Consider the following 10,814-nt stretch of genomic DNA (forward strand, 5'->3'; position numbering starts at 1 on the left):
CCCCAACTATAAAACCTTTGGTCTAAGGGGTGATGTGAAAACCATCAGTAAGTCCAGATGGAGATTTGAAACTCAAATAGTTAGCATGTGATATGAAACAGAAAATCAGTTCGGCAATGAGGGAGAATTGTATAATTACCACAGGGATTATGTCTAGCATGTGTAAGAAACACAAAGTGAGTAGAATGACCACCGAGCTTAGTTATTGATGATAAAGTGATCACAGAAAAGCTGTAAAATCATGCCTATTTATGTGTTATGAGGGTAGTGCCATTACACGGGACTCTAAAATTAAGAGTACATGTCAAAGACTTAGGTCACAATAATGCTATAAGTGTTTTCAGGAAGTGCTTAAGAAGATAAAGTGGGAGAAGTATAACTCATGATTGAGGTAGATAAGACAACTCTGGTGAAAGAAGTTCACCGCTTAGCCTAGTTAGGAGTTCGATTTGCGTACTCCGAAGATAGTAGAGTTGTTGTCTAGAATATGACTTGTTCCCCCTTAATAGTCGAAAAGAAGGAGAAACAATGTGATGATCCCTACGTGTTGCAGTTGAAGAGGAGATTCACAAGTATAAAACGATGGATTTTGAATAAGGGGGAGATGATGGTACTTTGAGGCACCAAGACAGATTGTGTGTTCCAGACATAGATGGACTTAAAAGGGGAAGATCATGTTAGAAGCCTATAATTCATGGTATTCTTTCCATCCAGGTTCCCCAATTATACATCATGACCAAGGAGATTTATTGGTTGAACGACATGAAAAAGAACGTTGCAAACTTTGCGGCCAATTGTCTGAATTGTCAGCAAGTAAAGTCGAGCAACAGAAAGCCTAGGTTTTTATCACAGAATACACATATTTTGAGGTGGAGATGTAAATATGAAATTTATAATGGGATTATCTTGCTCATTTTAAAATCATGATTTGATTGATGATCGTAATCACTCACCAAGGCAGCACATTTCGCCAGTAAAGACTACAGATTCAACAGAAGATTATACCAAGTTGTACATTCAGGAAATCGTCTAATTGCATGGGACTCCGTGGTCCGTCACTTTGGACTGTGGTGCTCCGTTTAAAATGAACTTTAGAAGTTCTTTCAGAAAGAATTAGGCACAAGTTTCTCATCCTCAGAAAGATGGCCAAGCAGAAGCGCATTAATCAAACATTGAGGATATGTCCTTGATGTTAAAAGTAATTGGGATGATCACATACCTCTCATTGACCTTGCTAATGAGTAAACACCTACCATCTAGTATCAACAGACACTGTGAGAGACTCTATGGGCGAAGTGTGAGATCGCCAATTGGTTGTTCAAAGTTGGTGAAGAGGAGTTGTTGGACCAAATTTGGGCTATCAGACTATAGAGAGTTAAGTTGGATTCAAGAGCGTTTGAAGATGGTAGAGTTCCAAGTTGATGATTGGGTGTTCTTGAAAGCTTCGCCTATGAAAGACGTAATGAGATTTTGGAAAGAAATAAAATCTCGGTCCTAAATATATCACGTCGTATATGATCCCACAAAAGATCGATCAAATAGCTTATGAGTTGGAGTTGCCACCAGAATTAGCGGTGGTACAATCAGTATTTCACGTATCATGTTATAACATTCAAGTTCCAGTACTCAGATACTTATGTCAGTTCAGTACTCAGATACTCATGTCAGTTCAGTACTTCAGATATCATGTCAGTTCAGTACTCAGATATCATGTTTAGTTCAGTATTCAGATACTAATGTCAGCTCAATACTCAGCTACTCATGTTAGTCAAATACTTAGACATTCATGCCATCTTAATACTCAGATTACTCAAATATTCGTGCTAGTTCAATATTCATATATCCATGTTAGTTTAGTATTCACGTATCCATGTCAGACCAATATTCAGTCAATTTCAGTAGTCATTCAGTTCAGTATCGCAACAGTTCAGTAATTATGTATTCATTCAGTAGCTATACCAAGTGTTAATGAAAGTTCATGTTTCCACCAGACCTGTTTAAGGTCCGGAGTTAGCAGAAGTTACAGTTAGGACAATCATTCGAGGACGAATGATCCCAAGGGGGAGATCATGTAACACCCCGTAAATTCGGCTTAGGTATGAATGAGTTAAAGGAGTAGTAAGGTTATATTTTGGACATGTGAAGTCCCATCGGGATGATTATGGGTAAAATAGTTGTTTCAAAATCAAGATGCAAAGTGAGATGCATAAGATTTGACAAAATCGACTAAGTTTGAAGAAGCTCTGTCTTCCATCAGGTTTTAGTGAAAATGTGTAAGGAATTTGGGAAAACTCAAATCATGAAAGTTGTAGGCCTTCGAAATAGCTTTCCAATGATATATTATGGAGAGTGAACGGATATCTGTGCAAAAGGTTATGTGCATTTTACAGAACAGTATGCGATATGCGCGTCCTGTAGCGCGCCCCTAGCGCGGCCGTGCTTCTTTTGAGGCAGTGTTACTGCCGTTTTGCATGGTCAGTAGCGCGGTCAGGTCTTCAGGTGCGCGTGCGCGCTCGTGGGGGGTCATTTTAAAGCTATATTTCATCCCCCACAGCCCCAAAACATAAAAACTTGCTCTAGAAAGGGTAACTCTCAAAAACCTAACTCCTTAAGGGTCCTTCCACCACCCAAGGTAAGTTCTAATGGTGATTCTAAATTAATTTCAATTTTCCAACATCTTATTAATATGGGTAAACCCTTCATATCATTAGATATTCGATTGGGACATCATTGTTGAGAGAAGGAACCCTAGAACTCGAATTCAAGAAAATTGAACGTCAAGAAGGTAATATCTTCACCCTCTAATTGATTATTGCGTTTGATTAATGATAGTAGACTACAAGTTCATGAGATATGAGTTGATGGGTTTGATATAAAAGCCTGAACAATTATAGGTTTGGCTTATTGATTGTTGATTATTGGTTAAGGGTGTTGTCTATCTTATGGGTGAAGAAGAATGACATTGATTATAAGAAATTTGAGATTTTAGAATTTATCTAGGATCAAGAGAATGGCTTGTTGAGCGTAGAAACACCATTAATAAGGACTATGAAGCTTTATGTCACCAAGTGTTTGAAAAAATGCTTAAGTGACCAGAACAAGAGAATTATTGCTAATATGGAATCCCTTTGACTTGTATTGATATAGATTAAAGTTAAAAGGGTTGGCGAATGTTGTATCACACTCAAGAGCAGGAAGTTAAGGTATGTGAGGCTAACTCTCTATGTTTGGGAATTTTATTGATTCTCCCTACACTACGTTTCTTTTATGACGTTTCCAATTGCCTCAGAAATATAGTTAAGCCTAGTTCCTTGAATAGTTGTAGAACTTCTATTCACTAGCTTTAACTCGTTCACCACTTTCATTCTGAACGCTGTGAGCTCAGTGCGTATTCAATATAGACTTGGGTTTGATTCCCCCGAGTCTTAATATAGATTACTCAGTATGCCATAAACAGTTGAAGTTTCAGTGTTCATGATCAGTTCAAGAATACATGTCTCAGTTTAGTCCTATTCACATTCCAGTATTATGTAACTCAGTGTGTTCCAGTATTCTAGTATCATGTAACTCAGTGTGATTCAGTATTTCGCTATCATGTATTGCAGTTTGATTCTCAGTTCCTGAATGTTGAACACCTGTATTTGGGCCTGAGGCCGTAGTTTATATGCTTTATGCATACTTGGGCCTGAGGCCGTAGTTTATGCATGTTTGGGCCTGAGGCCGTAGTTTATACTTTATGCATTTTTGGGCCTGAGGTCGTAGTTATATATACGTATTCTTGGGCCTGAGGCTGTAGGTTGTGCACATATATATTGGGCCCGAGGCCGTAGCTTATTTTGATAAACAGGTTGTTCATCATTCAGAAGAGGGAGTATTCATATCCTTACTTCCTTTGTTCAGTTCAGTTATCAGTTATCATTTCAGTTACCAGTTATCAGTTCAGTTATCAGTTATCAGTTATCAGTTATCATTTCAATTTCTGCTTCAATAGTATCATTTCATTACCAATTATTAATTCTCAGTTATCAGCTTAGTTTTAGTTTCAGCATCTATAATTCTTTCTTCAGTTGCTTTACATACCAGTGCAATTCAAATGTACTGACGTCCCTTTTGCCCGGAGCCTGCATCTCACGATGCAGGTAATGATTTACAGGTTGATGATCAGAGCGCTAGGATTCTCGTACCAGCTATTTGGTGATCCCCAGTTCTTTCTGGGCATTATCATTACTTTACGGTCTTTCAGTATTGACAGGCAGTCAGTGTTTTTAGTACTTCATTAGAGGCTTCATAGACTAGAGTAACAGCTAGATAGAGTCGCAGGCTTTTCATATTAAGCCGTGTTGGCTACAAATATATTTAAGAATTGTATTAATATTTCCGCACTTTGATTTATATCATCCAGACTTTCAATATATCAGCATGTGTTAATTTATTTTCCGCATTCAGTATGTTATGATACCACATGTTGATTCAGCTAGCCAGTTGGTTCGCTCGGTCACATGTAGTCAGGCACCGAGTGCCGTGTTACATCCAGGCCCAGGTTCGGGGCGTGACAAAGCTTGGTATCAAAGCACTAGGTTCAAATGTCCTAGGGAGTCTATGAAGCTGTGTCCAGTAGAGTTTCCTTTATATGTGTTTGCCGGCCACTCATATAAATGGTTAACTACCAAGACATCCAGGATTGTCTCATTTCTTTCTACTCTAGATCGTGCCATGAAGCTTAGAGAAATAGTTAACCTTCTCTTCCAATCAAATTCCAAACGTATTGGATGCCCAAGCGACGCGCAGGAGAAACATAAGGTCCTAGTGAGGATAATTTTCCATTGGGGTATAATTATGGAGTACAGGTTGGTAAATATGAGACTTGAGAGGACGTTAAAAGTGGGATGCAATGGATAGTAGTACAGATTACAGCATAACCTTAGCAGAAAGTACAAAAGCAATTATGATGTCTTATGGTTATCAGTTTACCTCAGTTACCAGTGATACAGTCTTTCAGTTAGCAAGTTTGTGGTTATTCAGCACTCCAGTATCCAGTTATATGTTTACCAAATATCCAAATTTCACTGTATCAAAATTTTTGGTGACTTGTGAGTATACAGTGATGCATATGGGTTCTCAAAGAAAATGTAAGTAACTCTGGTTATAGCTAAATCTTTGCATATTTTAGGTCCGGATTAAGGCCCAAGAATCGCCGGATGGTGCAATAAGTGATCTATCACATAATGGTATACTCTGAAGGATAAGTTTGTGTATGGTAATCGTATGTGTTTTACCTCGTAGAACAATTTCTTTTAATTTTTGGAAATGGAGCCACAAGTTGGATGATGATAGTTTAGATGTCAGACCCTAACATTGGTCATAATAGTTTTGGACAGAAAAGAGCCTAAGGGCAAAATACCTAGGAGTCAGGAATGATTGTTATTATCAGAGATGTATTTTTCGTACGACTCATGAATATGAATAAGAAGACATGATGTACGAAATGAGAACCAAGAGTAGCCGATATTGAATTTCAGGGAAAGATTTTTAGTTGTCATATTTATTCAAATCAAAACTAGAAGTACCACGTTAGTAAGATACTATTAGAAGCAGCTGTCGATGTAAGATAAAAGATATGACATTTTTCCCTTAGGTTATGTGACTATGTGATTATCGCAGATGTTTATAGTATGATATAATTTTGTATTATATAGAAAGTTTGGGGTTAGATATTCTAATTTTGTTTAAGACAGATGAATTCCCTAAGTGAGATCCATGCACATAGCTTAGAAGGAAAAAAAGGATAGTATGCGACCGTAGAATAGGGTCGGATAGTGAGGGGTTTTAGGAATAATCTTCTGTTTCACTTTAGTTATACAAAGCAGGAGAAAAAAATATGATGCTAGCAGGTGTTAGTAAAATGAAAGTGAGTAAGCTTTGAGCAGATACAACAAATTAGCAATTTCAGCAGAGCTAGTAGCAGTAAAATTTGATCCACTTAGCCAGGTTAACTATAGTGAGGGGATGACAATTTGAAATACCGGACACGAGTTAGAACCCAAAGAGTCTAAGTTAAACCCGAAGTAATGTGGCAGTGGGAAAAAAATCAGCTAGCAGTGAGAGCACAAACTATAGAAGAATAGCCTTTAGGAATTATCGTAATGTGGTTTCTCCAAGATTGACAGTGTGAGCAAAGTTAAATAATTAAGATTGTGTATGATAGTTGTGAATACATTAACTTTCCGTTATGTGAATAATTTAGTTTTTACTAGCTCTGAAGTAAGTTGGAAGATCACTCGTCATTGACGTAGAGTGCAAAGAATTGCAAAAAGAAATAAGGAAAGTTATTTGGATCCCCCAAAAAAAAAAGAATCCCCAACTATAAGACCTTTGGTCTAAGGGGTGATGTGAAAACCATCAGTAAGTCCAGATGGAGATTAGAAACTCGAATAGTTAGAATGGGATATGAAACAGAAAATCTGTTTGGTAATGAGGGAGAATTGTATAATTACCACAGGGATTATGTCTAGCATGTGTAAGAAACACAAAGTGAGTAGAATGACCACCGAGCTTAGTTATTGATGATAAAGTGATCACAGAAAAGCTGTAAAATCATGCCTATTTATGTGTTATGAGGGTAGTGCCATTACACGGGACTCTAAAATTAAGAGTACATGTCAAAGACTTAGGTCACAATAATGCTATAAGTGTTTTCAGGAAGTGCTTAAGAAGATAAAGTGGGAGAAGTATAACTCATGATTGAGGTAGATAAGACAACTCTGGTGAAAGAAGTTCACCGCTTAGCCTAGTTAGGAGTTCGATTTGCATAGTCCAAAGATAGTAGAGTTGTTGTCTAGAATATGACTTGTTCCCCCTTAATAGCCGAAGAGAAGGAGAAACAATGTGATGATCCCTACGTGTTGCAGTTGAAGAGGAGATTCACAAGTATAAAACGATGGATTTTGAATAAGGGGGAGATGATGGTACTTTGAGGTACCAAGACAGATTGTGTGTTCCAGACATAGATGGACTTAAAAGGGGAAGATCTTGTTAGAAGACTATAATTCATGGTATTCTTTCCATCCAGGTTCCCCAATTATACATCATGCCTAAGGAGATTTATTGGTTAAACGACATGAAAAGAAGACGTTGCAAACTTTGCGGCCAATTGTCTGAATTGTCAGCAAGTAAAGTCGAGCAACAGAAAGCCTAGTGTTTTATCACAGAATACACATATTTTGAGTGGAGATGGTAAATATGAAATTTATAATGGGATTATCTTGCTCATTTTAAAATCATGATTTGATTTGATGATCGTAATCGATTCATCAAGTCAGCACATTTCTTGCCAGTAAAGACTACAGATTCAACAGAAGATTATACCAAGTTATACATTCAGGAAATCGTCTAATTGCATGGGACTCCGTGGTCCGTCATTTGAGACTGTGGTGCTCCGTTTAAAATGAACTTTTAGAAGTTCTTTCAGAAAGGATTAGGCACAAGTTTTTCATCCTCAGAAAGATGGCCAAGCAGAGCGCATTATTCAAACAGTTGAGGATATGTCCTTGATGTTAAAAGTAATTGGGATGATCACATACCTCTCATTGACATTGCTAAGAATAACACCTGCCATTCTAGTATCAAGATAGCACTGTGAGAGACTTTGTATGGGCGAAGGTGTAGATCGCCAATTGGTTGGCTCAAAGTTGGTGAAGAGGAGGCTTTGGGACCAAATTTGGTTTATCAGACTATAGAGAAAGTTAAGTTGATTCAAGAGCGTTTGAAGATGTTAGAGTTCCAAGTTGATGATTGGGTGTTTCTGAAAGCTTCACCTATGAAAGGCGTAATGAGATTTGGGAAGAAATAAAAGCTCGGTCATAAATATATCACGTCGTATATGATCCTACAAAAGATCGGTCAAATAGCTTATGAGTTGGAGTTGCCACCAGAATTAGCGGCGGTACAATCAGTATTTCACGTATCATGTTATAACATTCAAGTTCCAGTACTCAGATACTTATGTCAGTTCAGTACTCAGATACTCATGTCAGTTCAGTACTCAGATACTCATGTTAGTTCAGTATTCAGATACTAATGTCAGCTCAATACTCAGCTACTCATGTTAGTCAAATACTTAGACATTCATGCCATCTTAATACTCAGATTACTCAAATATTCGTGCCAGTTCAATATTCATATATCCATGTTAGTTTAGTATTCACGTATCCATGTCAGACCAATATTCAGTCAATGCAGTAGTCATTCAGTTCAGTATCGCAACAGTTCAGTAATTATGTATTCATTCAGTTTAGTATACAAGTGTTAATGAAAGTTCATGTTTCCACCAGACCCGTTTAAGGTCCGGAGTTAGCAGAAGTTACAGTTAGGACAATCATTCGAGGACGAATGATCCCAAGGGGGAGATCATGTAACACCCCGTAAATTCGGCTTAGGTATGAATGAGTTAAAGGAGTAGTAAGGTTATATTTTGGACATGTGAAGTCCCATCGGGATGATTATGGGTAAAATAGTTGTTTCAAAATCAAGATGCAAAGTGAGATGCATAAGATTTGAGAAAATCGACTAAGTTTGAAGAAGCTCTGTCTTCCATCAGGTTTTAGTGAAAATGTGTAAGGAATTTGGGAAAACTCAAATCATGAAAGTTGTGGGCCTTCGAAATAGCTTTCCAATGATATATTATAGAGAGCGAACGGATATCTGTGCAAAAGGTTATGTGCATTTTACAGAACAGTATGCGATATGCGCGTCCTGTAGCGCGCCCCAAGCGCGGCCGCGCTTCTTTTGAGGCAGTGTTACTGCCGTTTTGCATGGTCAGTAGCGCGGTCAGGTGTTTAGGTGCGTGTCGCTCGTGGGGGGTCATTTTAAAGCTATATTTCGTCCCCCACAGCCCCGAAACATAAAAACTTGCTCTAGAAAGGGTAACTCTCAAAAACCTAACTCCTTAAGGGTCCTTCCACCATCCAAGGTAAGTTCTAATGGTGATTCTAAATTAATTTCAATTTTCCAACATCTTATTAATATGGATAAACCCTTCATATCATTAGATATTCGATTGGGACATCATTGTTGAGAGAAGGAACCCTAGAACTCGAATTCAAGAAGATTGAACGTCAAGAAGGTAATATCTTCACCCTCTAATTGATTATAGCATTGGATTAATGATTGTAGACTACAAGTTCATGAGATATGAGTTGATGGGTTTGATATAAAAGCATGAACAATTATAGGTTTGGCTTATTGATTGTTGATTATTAGTTAAGGGTGTTGTTTATCTTATGGGTGAAGAAGAATGACATTGATTATAAGAAACTTGAGATTTTAGAATTTATCTAGGATCAAGAGATTGACTTGTTGAGCGTAGAAACACCATTTATAAGGACTGTGAAGCTTTATGTCACCAAGTGTTTGAGAAAAGCTTAAGTGACCAAAATAAGAGAATTATTGCTAATATGGGATCCCTTTGACTTGTATTGATATAGATTAAAGTTGAAAGGGTTGACGAATGTTGTATTACGCTCAAGAGCAGGAAGTTAAGGTATGTGAGGCTAACTCTATATGTTTGGGAATTTTATTGATTCTCCCTACACTACGTTTCTTTTACGACGTTACCAATTGCCTCAGAAATATAGCTAAGCCTAGTTCCTTGAATAGTTGTAGAACTTCTATTCTCTAGCTTTAACTCGTTCACCACTTTCATTATGAACGCTGTGAGCTCAGTGCGTATTCAATATAGACTTGGGTTTGATGCCCCCGAGTCTTAATATAGATTACTCAGTATGCCATAAACAGTTGAAGTTTCAACATTCATAATCAGTTCAAGAATACATGTCTCAGTCTAGTCCTATTCAACATTCCAGTATTATGTAACTCAGTGTGATCCAGTATTCTAGTATCATGTAACTCAGTGTGATTCAGCATTTCACTATCATGTATTGCAGTTTGATTCTCAGTTCCTGAATGTTGAACACCTATATTTGGGCCTGAGGCCGTAGTTTATATGCTATATGCATACTTGGGCCTGAGGCTGTAGTTTATGCTTTATGCATGCTTGGGCCTGAGGCCGTAGTTATGCTTTATGCATTTTTGGGCCTGAGGCCATAGTTATGTATACCTATACTTGGGCCTGAGGCCATAGTTATGTATACGTATACTTGGGCCTGAGGCCGTAGGTTGTTTACATATATATTGGGTCCGAGGCCGTAGCTTATTCAGATAAACGGGTTGTTCATCATTCAGAAGAGGGAGTATTCATATCCTTACTTCCTTTGTTCAGTTCAGTTATCAGTTATCATTTTAGTTACCAGTTATCAGTTCAGTTATCAATTATCAGTTATTAGTTATCATTTCAATTTCTTTTTCAATAGTATCATTTCAGTACCAATTATCAATTCTCAGTTATCAGCTTAGTTTCAGTTTCAGCATCTATAATTCTTTCTTTCAGTTGCTTTGCATACCGGTGCAATTCAAATGTACTGACGTCCCTTTTGCCTGGGGCTTGCATCTCAGGATGAAGGTAATGATGAGCGCTAGGATTCTCGTACCAGCTATTTGGTGATCCCTAGTTCTTTCGGGGCATTATCATTACTTTACGGTCTTTCAGTATTGACAGGCAGTCAATGCTTTCAGTACTTCATTAGAGGCTTCGTAGACAAGAGTAACAGCTAGACAGAGTCGCAGGCTTTTCATATTAAGCCATGTTGGCTACAAATATATTTCAGAATTGTATTAGCATTTTCGCACTTTGATTTATATCATTTTCAGTATATCATCACGTGTTAGTTTATTTTTCGCATTCAGTATGTTATGATACC

The sequence above is a fragment of the Nicotiana attenuata genome, chromosome 3 (genome assembly GCF_001879085.1).
Source record: "Nicotiana attenuata strain UT chromosome 3, NIATTr2, whole genome shotgun sequence".
NCBI classification, from domain to species: domain Eukaryota; kingdom Viridiplantae; phylum Streptophyta; class Magnoliopsida; order Solanales; family Solanaceae; genus Nicotiana; species Nicotiana attenuata.